At 43.6% G+C, this 16,840-nt stretch overlaps 1 long non-coding RNA gene and 1 other non-coding gene across 4 annotated transcripts in view; one reads left to right on the forward strand and one right to left on the reverse strand.

The window, feature by feature from the left end:
* Positions 1-5,530: 5,530 nt before the first annotated feature.
* TRNAY-GUA lies at positions 5,531-5,602 on the forward strand. The gene has a single exon. It is a non-coding gene; the product is annotated as a tRNA-Tyr (tRNA).
* A 2,582-nt stretch (positions 5,603-8,184) lies between these two features.
* Positions 8,185-16,840, reverse strand: part of LOC102408807 — an 84,013-nt gene continuing 75,357 nt past the window's right edge. For 2 of the 3 annotated variants that reach the window (XR_006543596.2, XR_003102408.3), the window contains 2 exons: positions 15,430-15,555; positions 12,198-12,484 (listed from right to left, as the gene is read on the reverse strand). This is a non-coding gene — a long non-coding RNA (uncharacterized LOC102408807). Of the gene's footprint in view, positions 10,150-12,197; positions 12,485-15,429; positions 15,556-16,840 lie in introns of those variants that run through there. The other variant, XR_006543595.2, reaches the window with a different exon arrangement.

The following is a 16,840-nucleotide window of genomic DNA, read 5'->3' on the forward strand; positions in this document are numbered from 1 at the left end:
GCCCTTCTCAGGCAGCAGGTGCAGCGAAGGAGTGAGTGGCCTTCCGTTGTTTCAAAAGCTGGGCTGCCTCACTCTCTCCCTCTGGCCCTTAACAATTTCTGAAGCTCTATTATCTTCATTTTTTATTTAGACGGTCCATTTACAGAATCAGGGTTCATCCTCCCCTCTCAGTTCAGAGGCCTAACCTTAAGCCCAGACATGAAACAGGATTTAGAAGCCACAGGAACAATTGAAGGAAGGATAACATCACCCAGGCTCCTCTTCACAGATAAGAGAACAAAACAAAAACCCTGGCGAGTCCAGACACAGCACATTTCTATATGCTCCCCCATACCTCACTTTTCTAATGACACATGTCTCCTTGAAAATAATTACCGATGCCTATAGCAGAAATGGAGGTTGCTTTTCCATTTGTGCTGGATGAAGCCCCGTAAGTTGAGGATGGAATGAAAATATCCACCTCCATTCCTTATGAATAGTTTTCTTTTGTGGCCACAATTGTCTTCAGCACAGTGGTGTGGACGCCTCCGATCAGAATTATGGCTCAATGGGTCATGGGAGGAAAGCGTTTTTTAGCCAACAAGCAAAAAAATAAACAGTTCTTTCCCTCACCCACCCCCTCCTCCTCAGACTTTACACCAGTGGTGAGCTCCTGGCTATGCTTCATACGGCCATAAAGTGCGATGTAATATAATTTATATTGTCTGTGGTTGCAGGTTATATCCTGAAAGTCATAAACTATTACCATTTTATGGCTCTGCTGCAGCTATTAACTAAATGAAAGAGTTATTCATTTGAAATCTGGAATCCGTGCAGTGCCCAGGCTTAAATTCATCAAGATCCACTAGAATAAAATATGCGGAAATATTAAAGATAAAAGATTGTACACAGTGAGGCTGGGGGTGCGGCAGGGGGTGTGCAGAGCACCTTGCAGAATTAGAATTTTATCACATATGGAGGATTTGTATAATTTCTACCTGCACACATATTTCTAGAGAATCCCCTGTTGTTGAGTTGAATCACAATAGCTGGTTTGGATTGGTTTGTGCACATGTTGGGGTTTGGATTAGTCTGTGTACTTGTGAATCAAGCAAAAAGATTACATACTTATTTTGACATATTTCACACATATTGGAGATACCTGTATGTGTTTAGATATAGATGCAGAGAGAAATACAAAGAGGTAAAATAATGAATATTAGCTTTGGAATAAAAATTTGTACTACTTTGTCATGATGCAATTATTTTCAATTGCTTCTAAATTTATTTTCAAGGCCTATGATTTCATCTTTCTTTTTTAAAATTAAATACAAACCAGTCACACAAAATATAGCCATTCCACTGACTCTGGGGAAACCAGCACATAAGCAGTTTCCACTCAACACATTGACATCAGATCTATTTAAAAATATTCCTTAGTTTTGGAGAGATCTTTGCATCAAGATTTGAGTCATAGTGTCAACCACAATTTGGTGGCTTTTCTTTAACAAACAAACACTATCGGAGCTTGGAAAGAGGGCCGAATGGAAAGTTAAGATCCTGCGGATGTTCAAAGGAACAAAAAGATGCACAGGAGTGTGCATCAACCCAAGAAGTGGTGAAAGTGTTGCTTGAAACCCTACCCACATAAGGTCCTGGGAGGTTATTTTCAGATGATGACCATTATCCTTTGTTACCAACTGAATGATTCTGTCTCCCACCCACTCAGATGTTGAAGTCCAACCTCTAGTGTGGTTTATTCAGAGATGGAGACTCTAAGAAAATAAAGACAGCTAAGTGTGGCCTTAGTATGGGGCCCTGATCTGACAGGATTAGTGCCCTTATAAGGAGGAACATCTGGGACCTCACTCCCTCTCTCTCCACATGCACGTAGGCAAGCACAAGCCCAGAAGGCATCCATCTGCAAGCAGGACTCACACCTGCTGGATCTTCATCTTGGACTTCCAGCCACCAGAATTCTGAGAAAATACATTTCTGCTGTTTAATCCAGTCTGTGATGTTTCACCATGATAACTTTAGATGACTAATACATCCTATCATATGGAAACATTTTTTTCTCACATCTGAAAAACAAAATTTTAAAATTTATGTGTAGAATACAGCATGAGAACACATCTGAGTAGTGCAAAAATCAACAAATAAAGTAAAACAAAATTATGTTTTGTAGATTTTTTTTTTAAGGCAAAATTCTGAACTGTTCTTGTCATATAGGTATTACTTTATGTGCCTGAAAACTACTAAGAAACAATACTAATACTGGCATGTGTCCTGTTTACTCTGCCTATTAAGGCATCATTTTAAGATCATGGTGGTATAAAAGAAGAGCAGTGTCTTGAATTACAAGAACCTGCTTTTCGTTGAGTTAAAAAATATAAAAATAACTAAAACAAAGACTTTGAGTAGCACTGAATGCATGTAGATAGCTTCCCTGGTAGCTCAGATGGTAAAGAATCTGCCTGCAATGCAGGAGACCTGGGTTCAATCCCTGGGTTTGGAAGATCCATTGAAGGAGGAAGTGGCAACCCATGCCAGTATTCTTGCCTGCAGAATCCCAGAGACAGAGGAGTCTGGTGGGCTACAGTCCATGGGGTTGCAAAGAGTTGAACACCACTGAGCAACTTTCATCTTATTTAATCTCGCCTGCAGTAACTCAGAAATAAGCACTGCTGGTCCCATTTTACAGGTGAAGAAATTTGAGGATCAGTGAGAGAAAATAATCCACCCAAAATTTGGAGGCTCCAAGATCCACAGCCAAGGCTTCCTGAAATCAGCATCTCACTACCAGGCTGTTAGCTGGTCCAGGTGTGCAGATGAAGGATGACTCAGCACTTTAAGAACTGGGTGGGTCCAGAGAGGAGGAGCAAAGACACAAAGGAAGACAGAGGACATTCTGTGCAAGAAAAAAGAAGAGTGAACAGAGACGCAGAGTTGGGAAAAGCACAGTGTGGACTCCATCACTTTGGTTGAATCGTTAAAAAAAAAAAAGGAGAGATTTAACCCCAGATCATGAAGGCCCCAGCGACCAGGTCACAGAATCTACTCACCAAAGACTGGTGAGTCATTAGAATCTCTTAGAAACAGAAATCCCTGGAAGAAGTATTATAACTTGCACTGATAAAAACAAATTACTTTCCTCAAGGCGACAGAGCACATGGCTTATAGAATGATCCGCAAGAAAGGCATAACGGGGAGAGCAGTTTGGATAGCTTGTACTTTTGTTGTATGTTCTATTTGTCTTGACATCCAGTGAGCAGCAAAGGGCCACGTGAGGTGCTAAATCACAGTCCACCTGTCTGCTGTTCTTGTGTTTCTAAAGCCTCTTGAGTACGCACCGTGCATGCTCCAGGGGCAGGCGGGGGCTTCTCAAGGCAGAGGCTCTGTAAACTGAGACCCCCCATGATGCGTGCCAAGCCACACAGTAGGTGCTCAGTGCAGAGCACCATGAGTGAGTAACTGAGAATTTGGGAAATTGGAGCAGGCGCAGAGTGCTGGGGACACAAACAGACTTCCTCTGATTTCAGAAATGGGACTTCAGCCTTGGAAACCTTAGGTCAGTGCTCTGAGGGCAGCGAGGGTGAAGAAATGAAGGATCATCTCTCCCTGGACAGTGAGGACACAACTGACTTCTTTCCAACCCAAAATGGTGTTTATCTTTGACCACAAGGTTGTGCTTTCTTTGAGCTGAGCACTGAAGAATCAATGCTTTTGAGCTGTGGTGCTGGAGAAGACTCTTGAGAGTCCCTTGGACTGCAAGGAGACCCAATCAGTTCATCCTAAAGGAAATCAGTCCTGAATATTCATTGGAAGGACTGATGCTGAAGCTGAAGCTCCAATACTTTGGCCACCTGATGCGAAGAGCTGACTTATTGGAAAAGACTCTGATGCCAGGAAAGATTGAAGGCAGGAGGAGAAGGGGATGGCAGAGGATGAGATAGTTGGATGGCATCACCAACTTGATGGACATGAGTTTGAGCAAGCTCCAGGAATTGGTGATGGATAGGGAGGCCTGGCGTGCTGCAGTCTACAGGGTCACAAAGAGTCAGACACAACTGAGCAACTGAACTGAACTTGACCACACAGTACCAAAGAATGGATGTCAATGAGTTCTAACCTGAAAGTCAGTGCACAGTTAACACAAAATTATATCTCCCTGTACATGTTTTATTTGAAATATAATAGATTCTTGAGCCCAGGACCAAAATATTTGGGAGAATGATGCCTATTTAAATGAAGTCATTGTCCTGGTTAAAACGAGTGAAAGTAAGGCACATTTCCATATTCACGCACAACAGCAGAGAATATGAAAATGAAAAGTGAGACAGTGGACTGAACAAAAAGAATGTGATTGTGAACCGACATTCTAGGAGGATCTCATGTCCTTTTTGCAGAAAAGACAGGTGCAGGCTCTTATTACACAGGTATGAGGTGTCCTATGTGCCAGGCACACCCCTTACTTGAATCCTGGAGGAGCTTATGCTGAAACTAAAGTGAAAGATGCCTCTACATGCAAGCATTCAACGGAGTGCTGTGTGCTAAACAGCAACATCCTAGAGGAAGGGTCTTGTTTCTGAATCTGGCCAAGCCAACACCAAACTAGTTTCTGCCAAAACGCCTGCATGTTCACTGTGAGTTTTCTGGATCTACACCTACATTTCTTCTCTCTCATTTATCTAGGATGATGAGAGAAATCTTTCTATACTTTCCCTAAGCTTAAATTATTTATTCAAATGTTTTCAAATTTGGCATCATCCCAAAGCATATTTTTTTTTGCCAACAATCTTCTATTTCTGCCCCCCTCCCTCCAAGCCCTGTGTGTATTTTAAGCAAATTCTCACCCATATGGTGCTCATTCCTGGGCTCTTAATTCATCTATATGCTGTTCTATTTATTATTCAATTATTCAATATTTTTTTCCTTAAGTTTCTATTAAGGTTTGTATGCTTATTTGGGAATGGGGTTTTATATTAAAGTCTGTACACCCTTGTTTGTTTCCAAAAAGGAAACCTTACTTACTTAGATGTGATGGAAAATGGTGATGTATTAATGGGTTTGAACATCTCTCCATTTACAATTGACTCACGATATTAAGGTCAACAGGGCAGGTGATATGCAGCATCTCATTGGGTCCTCCCAGAGAGCTGTGAAAAAGGTCGCTGCCCTCACTCTCAGGTGAACCCACAGAACAGAGCTTACCTGGGGCATGAGGCCATTCACAGGAGGATTGACGATTTAGACTACTCTGCCTCCCAAACCTGCAGGCTGCCCATTTACCCCATTACCTGGTACCACATCTAATTTAGAAGTAAGGCAAGCATTTTTTAATGTAAGTTTCTTTACAGTCCAAATAAAATGTGCTACATTTTCTTTTTGAGAAGATTCCAGGAAAAATCTTTGCTCCTTTATGGAAACCTCTATTTTTCAATACCCTGGTTGGAAAGTCAGTTCCAGCATCTCCTTGGTCCTTTTTCTCAGGGGACTCTCAGGTCCTCAACAAAGGACCACCCATCATTTGATGCCTGGTTCAGTGGCTTCCCTGGTGGCTCAGATGGAAAAGCATCTGCCTGTAATGCAGGAGACCCAGGTTCAATCCCTGGGTTGGGACAATCCCCTGGAGAAGGAAATGGCAACCCACTCTAGTACTCTTGCCTGGAAAATTTCATGGACGGAGGAGTCTGGTAGGCTACAGTCCATGGGGTCACAAAGAGTCAGACACGACTGAGCGACTTCACTTTCACTTTCAGTGGAATCCTGGAGACCCCCTTGGAACTGCAGGAAACTAGGCATACAAATTAGGTCCTCATCTTTCCTGCAATTGTTCTGCCATCTGTTAAAAAAAAAAAAAATCAACCAACCAAACAACAGAAACCTAAAAGCAGGAGTAATATTAACAAGATGCTAAAGTATGAGGTTATAGAGTCATTGTCATAAACATTAAGAGAAGGCACGTTTTACACTTTATCCCACACTCTGTGGACAGGTTCTGTGCTCTGTTGTCTCAGTGTGTTTATCTGCTAAACAGGCATAATGATACATGATAAGGATTCCAGTCCCCGATTCCAGTGTATGGCAGATATTTCCACACCACCTGGCAAATCTTGGATATGAGCTGGGTGTCTTGACAATGGAGATAGTGTCCAACACCACAGGTTAAGGGCTCCTTCCTACAAGCCTGCCCACCACCCATCCAACCTCCTCTCAGATGCCAGTTGCAAGTCCAAATAACTACCCACCCTTCCAACCAACTGGCTAGAAACAGAAGGTTCCAACAACTCCTCTTTCGGTTCCATTAACTGCTAACAGAACTCAGAGGAACCTTTCACTCACTAGATTAACCACTTATGATAAGGAACAGCCAGGTGGATATGATGTAGATGGCAAGCTGTGGGGACAGGGTGTGGTGCTTCCAGGCTCTCTGATCATGCCGCTCTCCCCAAGTCTTCCTTCATTTATGGATGCAGAAGCTCTCCAAGCCTTCCACTTTGGTGTCTTTATGAAGACTTCATTACATAGGTATAATTAATGAAATCATTGGCCATTGGGCACTGGTGCATACTCCAACTCCTCTTCCCTTTTCAGCTGCCAGGAGGAGGGCATTAAAGTGCCAGCCCTTCAAACACATGGTTGGTTCTCTAGGCAATCAGCAACCCCCACCCCCACACCCTGCTCCGCCCTGACCTGAGGTGCTTTCCAAACATCCCCTCGTTAACATAACAAAAGACAGCTCTGTCACTCTCTTCACTCAAGAAACCTCAAGGGTTTTCAGAACTCTGTGCAGAAACAAAGACTATATGTTATATATATATAATATAAAACCACAGTATCACATGTGCCTTATTTTCCATGGAAAATGCGAGATCAGCTCAGGTAGAACAAATGCAAATGCTTCAATGGTTGATAGAATGAAGCACATGGGAATGGAGTTTCAGATGCTGCCTTGGAATTCTTAGTATCCCCTGGGCTTGTGGTTCTATAATGAGGTGTCTGTGGAAAGTCACCCAGGGGTCCTAAGCTGTATGAATTTTTAGAGGGAGAAATATTTTCCCAAAATTTTTAAGGGCACCCAAGGATACAGCTCTTGCATGTGGCACAACTTTGCCATAAGGACCTCTATTCCAAGGACCTTCCTATGAAGGCTGAAGGGAGTGTCCATTGTACTGATGAGATCAAGGGTCAAGACAGGAAAGTGAGTTTCCTGCCATCAACTAGAGAGAGAGAGACGCACAATCATGGCACACTATAATGGGTCGGTAAGTTCTGGAAAAGATAATGTGACCATAACTGGCTCCCCAGAATTATTTCACATATCATTTGGAAAATAAGAATAATAGGAGTAAAAAGCACTTATTGGCTTAAGCCATATGAAAAGCAGTTTGCTAAATATTAATACTTTGCATAAGGCATCTGAAGAATTCCAACCCAATATGACTTGGGTTGTTCTTGCTCAGTAACTCAGTTGTGTCTGACTCTGCAACCCCATGGACTGCAGCACACCAGACTTCCCTGTCCTTCATCATCTCCCTGAGTTTGCTCAAACTCATGTCCATTGAGTGGGTAATGCCATCCAACCATCTCGTCCTCTGTCGTCCCCTTCTCTTCCTGCTCACAGTCTTTCCCGGCATCAGGATCTACACCACTTGGGTAGACCAGCTTTACCGATGGGAATGTGGGGCTTTGTTGGTAAAGGGAGTGTTCCTGCTCCCAGAGTCAGTGGGGGAACCAAGCTGAGACTCAAACTGGAGTCCTTCCTGATTCCAGCATTCTGGTATTTGACGACTATGCCTTCAGCTCCTCAGGGATGAGAACTGGAGTTAGGGGTGGAGATATCATGTTATAGTCAGGATCCAGGGAGATGGCTGCAGTGCTTAAGTTACTGCCGCGGCTGAATATTCCAATTACCCACTTGCTATATTTCAAACATGAAGATGATTTGTGTAGGTTGGTTTACATAGGAATGACATTCAGTAAAGGAAATATATTCCTTGATCTTTGATTTGCTTAACAAGCGGCTTTCAACTCTCAGTTTTATTAATTGCTCTGAAAACCTACAATTTAGGTAAAACTAATTATATTTGATTTTACTCATTTGGTTAGTTCTCTTTTAATATAAGTGGGACTGAAAACAATCACTCTCCTCTGTCTGTGTCATGTAAGAAATGACAATAGGAAACACCAGGCGACATCTCGCCACGCCTTCAAAACTAGACCTAACTTGATTTCTAATGAAAGGTTTGCTCTTGCAAGAAATTGCCTTGACAAGTCTTTTCTTTCTGAAATTGATTATTTTTTTTTCTTGTTTCTTTCTGAAAACCAAATTTTTAGCCTTCTGGTACCTTTTGTATCTTCTAGGACAAGGAATGAACAATGTTATTCTTATTACAGGTGCATGCTCTGGAATCCACACTTTGATCATGAGGTATATGTCACATCAGCGGGTGGGAGTGGGGAGAAGGACTTAATGGGCAGGGGAGGGTCTATGTTCAAAACAAGAGCTCACTATGAGCTGTCATGCTGGGCCTGAGATTTTGAAGACAATGACAAATTGACAGATGTAGTACTGAACATCCTAATCTCTGTTAGAAGTGCAAATCAGAAATCCTAAATCCAAGAGTGTGGCCAAGACCTAAGACATAAATAAGAAACCAGGTCTTGGATGCAGAGTAGGAGATCAGACTCAAGGGGCTCCACGGATCATCCTGCACACCCATCAAATGATCACATACGCCCTGATGGAAACAGAAGATGTTTCCCCAAGCCACACCTGTTTAGGAGCAAAACAAAATCATATTTTACAGGAGAAAAAAGTTTAGAGTTACCAATCATCCTAAAAAGTGGTGAGAACCCAACCTTACTCAAAGTCATCTTACAGGAAGTTTTGGGAAACACGACACAAGGAAACGAGTCATGACTATCATTATCGTCAACCCCATGACACCTCCCTTCGGGCTCTCTCTGCTTGATGGGGCGTGTGAGCTTTGGCAAGCTGGCTCGTCTCTCCCAGATTTATCTACTCCTTATTTAAATGGTAACAAACATCCCTCATGCAAGGCAGATGGATGGGTTTAAAGACAAGGTGTATGAAGACCCTGACACATGGCAGATGCATATATCTGGATAGATTTCTTTCGCTCCCTTTGTTGACTTTTATTCCAAAAAGTAGTTTACAATTCACCAGAAACAAAGAGAAGGGCATCCATCCTTTCTGTGCTGACCTCCTTCATCACACAGCATTTAGGTTATTGTCACTTGTACTTGAACCCCTTTAGCTTCTCAGAGCCTCCGCCAATGGCAGGGAACAAAAAATTTCAAGTGGGCCAGCCTCCATGGGATGGGCTTGCTCTGCCATTCCCGTATCTGAGTACCAGAGAAGCATCCTTAAAAGAGATGCAGACCAAATCAGTTACACAAACTCAAAGTGATTTAATCTCATGTTGGCAGAACTTTCTTTCTTCTCTGCTAGCTGCAAACATGTTCCTTCCTTCCAATAATGTGATAACCGATGCCGTTCCTTCCTTCCTCGCAGCAACGTGATGAAGCCCCACGTGGCTCAGAGCTTCTGCATCTGAGACTCGCAGCAGCTGCCTCTGCAGATTCATGTGCATGTGGCCGGCCTGCATAGCGAGAGGCACCAGAGGAGCAGAGGAAGCTTGTCACCTTTGATTACCCATCCTATCCCGGTGCTAAAGAAACAAGATGTGAGGAACGGCTGGGTAGCACAATTGTTCCAGCCTGGAGAGTGGCTGCAACCTGAGCTCTTCTCTGCTGGTGGTCCCTGGACAGTCCTGAGAGGCACTTTCAGTGGAATGGCATTCCCCATCAGTGGTCACTGTGGACACACAGACAACTCAGACTCCACAGGAAGATGATCCTTTATGAAGAAAGAACAGAAAACGGACCAAGCTGTGTGCATGGAATTTGCATTTGGCAACTCCTTGTAGTTAGAACATTAGTCTGGGTGGCTGGAAACCTGGTTCCTAAGCTTGGCTTTGTCCCTAGCTGTGTGTCTTGGGTTCCTCCATCTGTCCAAGAAGAAGTTAGAGAGGGTGGCATGGAAGCGCTCTTTCAGGTCTGAAATCCCCAATATCGCAGAGTCGCCAAGATCTAAGGCTTGGATTCACACAGGCATGGTTTAATCTCAGCTCCACCATTTACCTGCAAGACACCAAAACTCTTTTAATTTTATAAGCAAAATGGGGATAAAAAGAGGGCCTAGTACATGGGATTATTGTAAGGATTAAATATGATAACGTAATCATAGTATTTAGCTTAGTGGTTGGCCCATAGAAAGAACATAGCAAATTTTAAAACTATACTTAAATGATTGTGGAAAGGATATGTCTAAGTGTTGATCTCTGCTAAGTAAATTAAAAAGTTGCTGTGAAAATCGATTGTTGAGTGGAGACATTGAACATGACGGGGAAGACATGAGGACACCCATTTCTGCAAATGCACTGAAATGCAGCTCCGGAAAAGGTACAGAGATGGATGAACATGCAGAGAAAACAAATAAGCAGGAACCATGGACAACAGGCACAAGTGCACACATCTCACATGCTAGCAAAGTAAGGCTCAAAATTCTGCAAGTAAGGCTTCAACAGTACATGAACTAAGAACCTCCAGATGTTCAGGCTGGATTTAGAAAAGGCAGAGGAACCAGAGATCAAGTTGCCAACATCCACTGGGTCATCAAAAATGCAAGAGAGTTCCAGAAAAATATCTACTTCTGCTTTATCGACTACACCAAAGCCTTTGACTGTGCGGATCACAACAAACTGTGGAAGATTATTAAAGAGATGGAAATACCAGACCACCTTACCCGTCCCCTGAGAAACCTGTGTGCAGGTCAGGAAACAATAGTTAGAACCAGACACGGAACCAAAGACTGGTTCCAAATTGGGAAAGGAGTACATCAAGGCTGCATATTGTCTCCCTGATTATTTAACTTGTATGCAGAGTACATCATGCAAAATTCTGATCTGGGTAAAGCGCAAGCTGGAATCAAGACTGCAGGGAAAATACCAATAACCTCAGATATGCAGATTATACCATCCTTATGGCAGAAAGTGAAGAACTAAAGAGCCTCTTGATGAAAGTGAAAGAGGAGAGTGAAAAAAGTTGGCTTAGAACTCAACATTCAGGAAACTAAAATCATGGCAACTAGTCCCATCACTTCATGGCAAATAGATGGGGAAACAATGGAAATAGTGAGAGACTTTATTTTGGGGGGCTCTAAAATCAGTGCTGATGGAGACTGTAGTCATGAAATTAAAAGACAATTGCTCCTTGGAAGAAAAGCTATGACCAACCTAGACAGCATATTAAAAATCAGAGACATTATTCTGCCGACAAAGGTCCGTCTAATCAAGGGTATGGTTTTTCCAGTAGTCATGTATGGATGTGAGAGTTAGATCATAGGGAAAGCTGCTGCTGCTGCTGCTAAGTCACTTCAGTCGTGTCTGACTCTGTGCGACCCCATAGACAGCAGCCCACCAGGCTCCCCCATCCCTGGGTTTCTCCAGGCAAGAACACTGGAGTGGGTTGCCATTTCCTTCTCCAATGCATGAAAATGAAAAGTGAAAGTTAAGTCGCTTAGTCATGTCTGACTCTTAGCGACCCCATGGACTGCAGCCTACCAGGCTCCTCCATCCATGGGATTTTCCAGGCAAGAGTACCGGAGTGGGGTGCCATTGCCTTCTCCGAGAGAAAGCTGAGCACTGAAGAATTGATGCTTTTGAACTATGGTGTTGGAGAAGACTCTTGAAAGTCCCTTGGGCTGCAAGGAGATCCAACCAATCCATCCTAAAGGGAATCAGTCCTGAATACTCATTGGAAGGACTGATGCTGAAACTGAAGCTGCAATACTTTGGCCACCTGATGTGAAGAGCTGACTCGTTGGAAAAGACCCTGATGCTAGGAAAGATTGAAGGCAGGAGGGGAAGGGGACGACAGAGGATGAGATGGTTGGATGGCATTACAGACTTGATGGACATGCGTTTAAGCAAGCTCTGGGAGTTGGTGATGGACAGGGAAGCCTGACATGCTGCAGTCCATGGGGTTGCAAAGAGTCAGACACAACTGAGCTACTGAACTGAACTGATGGACAACAGGGGCTTCCCTGCAGATTAGCAGTAAAGAACCCACCTGTCAATGCAGGAGACCAAGTTCAATCCCTGGGTCAAGAAGATCCCCTGGAGGAGGGCATGGCATCCCACTCCAGTATTCTTGCCTGAGAAATCCCATGGACAGAAGTCTGGCAGGTTATAGTACATGGGGTCACAGAAGAGTCGGACGGACATGACTGAGCAACTAAACCACCACCACATGGACAATAGGGCTCTCTGAAAGGCCATTTGGATCCTGGCTGCTCAAGGGTCCCTCAGCTTCCATGAAGGTTCCCTGATTCTCTGCTCCTTTTCAGCATTCTCCAAGGGAGCAGGCCTGCTCCAATCACATCTGAAGCTCATAGAAAACCCCATTTACAGTCAACCTGCATAGAAAAGCCAAAGGAAAGAGTCAATGCAATTAACCCAGAATGAAATCCTGCTTCGAAAAAAAAAATCCTCCCACTCTATTCTTGGATTTATAGCTCAAGGTTTTCACTGGAATGGCTCTTGTAAATTAATTGCAGACACAATTGTCTACGGGCATTCTCCGAAGAAGTGGCAAGCAGTTAATTGCACCCCGAATTAGCCAATTCTGCCCATAATTAACCATTTGAAGACAATTAATTGCATGCATAATATTTGCACCTGCAACTAATTGGAGACCCTTATATTGTTCCTGGAAGAAATAAATAAGTAACAACAACAACCACCACCAAAGAACAAGGGGCCACTCTCAAAATGGAGTCGTTTATAGACAAAGCTTCCAGGAGCCCAGGAAACACTCTCTGTGTCACAGCTGCATTGGTGGAGAAGCAATTTTAAACCGTCCAGGACCAGTGAGGTTTGCAGGACAATATTTGATCCTTTTTTTTTTTTTACCATTTTTTTTTTCTCTTCCTACTGTTAATGAGAACGAGCAGTACTTACACTTAATTTCTTCAATTATGCAAGCAAAATACATAAGACTACACAGGTTTGGAAAAATTAGAACATCCCATCCCATATCAAAATAATGGTGTTATTTTAAAACAAAGACTGAGTTCTCTTACCTTTGCTCCTGCTCTTGTTTCACTTATGGGGTGTGTGCATGTGTTCAGTCAAGGTTGTCATGTCTGATTCTTTGCAACCCCATGGACTGTAACCAACCAGGATCCTCTGTCCATAGGATTTGCCAGGTAAGAATAGTGGAGTGGGTTGTCATTTCCTCCTCCAGGGCATCTTCCTGACCCAGGGATTGAACCCACGTCTCCTGAATTTCAGGCAGATTCTTTACCCACTGAACCACCCGGGAAGCCCTGTTTCACCCATATACTGACTAAATATGCTTTTAGAAGGAGAAAAGAAATAAATGTTTCCCCAGACCTTGAGGGCCTGAGAAGAACACATATGCATCATGGTATACTTCTGCTGGCGAGTGGGGTCTGTGGATGAGCACAATCTGTTTTAACTCTTTAAGAAAACAAGCGGCTGTGATTAATAATAACAAGGACAGTAACAATAACAACCATCACAACAATAACTGCAGTCACCGTGTGGTAAAGACTTTGACCAGTCCTTCACCTAACCTCACTTAAATTGTTATCACAATTCAAAAGAGAGATTCTGTGCCCATTTTGTGGATGAGAAAACTGTTCATTGGAGCGGCCTGATTTTCCTAATTACAGAGGTTATCAGTAAACTTGTGTAATTCAACTGACAGCAAGTGCTCAGCACAGCTCCTGAAATATAGTCAATAATCAACTAAGGTCAGCGAAGTGTCTGTAGCCCTGGGAATTGCTAAGTTTACTCTCTTTTCATGGATATGTTGAGGATGGAATTGTAAAGGTGATACTGTCCTAAGTGGATCATATGAAATAAACTGATGCAAATTCAGTAACAAAGGCAAGAGAATAATACCATTGTCATCCTCATTTTACAGATGCTTAAACTGATGCAGGGAAATGTTAAATAACCTGCTCAAGAATATACAACTGGTGAGATGAGGGAAGGGATTCAAATACTGACGGTCTGACTCTAGTTTAGCTACTACACAATTTTGCCTCTTATAACCTAGACAGATGGATTTGTCTGTAAAAATGTGTGCGTGTGTGTAAATCTGGATATGCTGGAGCTGTCAAAAATCAATACATATTTTGAACTTCCCTGGTGGGCCAGTGGTTAAGACTCCAAGATTTTGCTGCAGAGGGCACCAGTTTAATCCCTGATCAGGGATCTAAGATCCCATATGCCATACAGCATGGCAAAAGAAAAAAAAAATTAGAGAGCATATAAAAATTGGCCTAGATGCTAAATGTTCACTCTCTCACATGACAACAGAACCACTGTCCCTGGTTTAGGAAGAGCGCTGGGAGAATATTCTCCTTCATGCCCACATCCAAAGCCCACTAGCTGAAGGTCAGTCCCATCCTGCAAGGGCATGACCTCCATGACTCAAGAGGCATATGAAGAGTTCTAGAGAGGAGGAGCCGGGAAGAGCAAGCAGGAGGAAGATGCACAGCTAAGTGTGGGGGCCAGACCTCAGCAGATTGGAGGCAGAGGAGGGACTAGGGATAGGGGTCCCAGATCGCAGGATGGGTGGAGGCAACTGGAGAAATGGAGGAGCTGTGTGGGGCAGAAGAGCCACTCCCAGTCCAGGTCTTCTTAGGATCCTGGGGTCCCACTGAAACCTTGAATGCAGCTGAACAGGTTTCCTGAAGGAGCCTTGTTTGTGAGGCTGAGGCTACACTGTGATACAAGCTTCAAAGCCTAAAGGTTGATCTTCTTTCTTCTGTATAAGAAAGCTTAGGAGCGCCCACTAAATATGTGATGAAGGATAAAGATAACAGTGTTCAGGCAAATGGAGCAGATGGAGTGGGGGCTCCCGATGGCCCCCAGGTCAGTACATCAGCAAGAATCAGCACCAGAGCTGACACCCAACCCAGGCAGTCAGGGAAAGCAAGAAACACCAACTCCGCGGGTGTATAAGATTTATCATATGACAATGATAAGCTTTCAAGACATCAGAAAATGTATGTTCATTTTCCCCTTATTTAATAAAAAAAAAATCTGAAACACACACAGTCAACTTTATCCAATACAAGTTCTGAACTGGACAAACAAGGACTAGGTAGGATCCTTGCCACAGGTCTAGATCTCCTCATCATCTGGTGGACAGAAATTCATTCATCAAAATATCGAGAGAAAGGTTTTATCATCAGACACAAATCCAAATGACTCTTCCTTTAACACTATTTTTCAGCTTGTGCGCAAGATAAGAGCGTGTTGTCAACGTCCTGATGAACCAAGGCCCTGCAGCCGTGTGTGCACATCTACACCTGCACACACTTACCTTCCTCCATTTCCCAGCATGGTGTTGTTATTCAATCATGTCTGACTGTGACTTCATGGCCTGCAGCATGCCAGACTTGCCTGCCCTTCACCGTCTTCCAAAGTTTGTTCAAACTCATGATAGTTCCTGATCAACAGAAAGAAGCATTAGTTTTCTAGGCGCTCTTAGAACAGCTGTTTTCTCCTAGTAAAGAAATCCTTCGTTTCTTTTCTCCTTTTCATTCCTTTGCTTCATTATCCATCCTTTGTGGCTGTCCACTCGGTTGTGTCTGACTTTTTGTGACCCGTGGACTGCAGCACGCCAGGCTTCCCTGTCCATCCTAGTGCATGTGTGTGTGTTTCCACAGCTGAATGTGAAGTGTGTAAAACCATATTCTACTTCCCTTTCCTTTTTAACATATGAGTACAGCTTGTATTGTACAATCTGATATTCACCAGGACCGTTCAGAAATTGACAAAAGCCACTTTGTTATATAATATGCAAGATCTTTGGGGTCTTACAAGAGGGGACACCCAGTTCACTGTGTTGATGCTTCTTATTTACCCATTTCAGTTGAGAGACAGATCCATTTTGCCTTATGGAATTACACTCTCACAGAAGAGGGTTTACAATCCAGTGTACAGGGAGGCAGCAACTAATATGTGTAATAATATGAGTTCAAAAATATCCCTGTGGATGAGGAAACCACAGATAATGGGTGACTGCAGTTCTGGCATCTAGGTATCTATGAAAACATCCCCGAATGCATATAACAACCACATGTAGCTAGAGCTACTCAGCAGGCTTGATGGGATGGGTCTCCTGATCAAGATAAGACAGTGTGAAGATAGAAAAGTTATTAAATAACTGTAGCCACCCATTATCTGCGGTTTCCTCATCCACAGGGATTTTTTTTTTAACTCATATTATTACACACATTAGTTGCTGCCTCCCCCCACACTGGACTGTAACCTCCCTCTGTCTCCAGGAGAAGGTCAGCAGGTAATTCACATGTGTGGGGGGGCGCTGGGGGCATCCGTCACGGACTGACCTCTGCGGCCACTGTTTCCTGTCTGACTCCCCCTCCCTCTCACCTACCAAAACGTGAATCTAAAGCTTCCTTAATAAAGCTGGCAAACGCCCCTGCTACACATACGCTCTATGAAAGGAGACCAATAGCCTGCCGTCTTCTCTCTCCCCAAGTAGATGCAATTCCCCCGGGGAGGGGCTTCTGAGAGGAGGACAGAGCTGGGGGTGGAGAAACAGAGAAGAAAAATCAAGACCTCGCTCTAGTCAGGCTCCCAGAGCATCTCTGCTTCCATATTGATGCTCATATTGGTCGCTACTCTCTTGGGAACCCCTAGGGTACCAGCCAGGTACCACCGTCTAGGCAACCCCTGCCCCATCCCTCCCCCTCCCCAACGGAGGCACA

This window comes from Bubalus bubalis, chromosome 12 (assembly GCF_019923935.1).
Source record: "Bubalus bubalis isolate 160015118507 breed Murrah chromosome 12, NDDB_SH_1, whole genome shotgun sequence".
Lineage (NCBI taxonomy): Eukaryota > Metazoa > Chordata > Mammalia > Artiodactyla > Bovidae > Bubalus > Bubalus bubalis.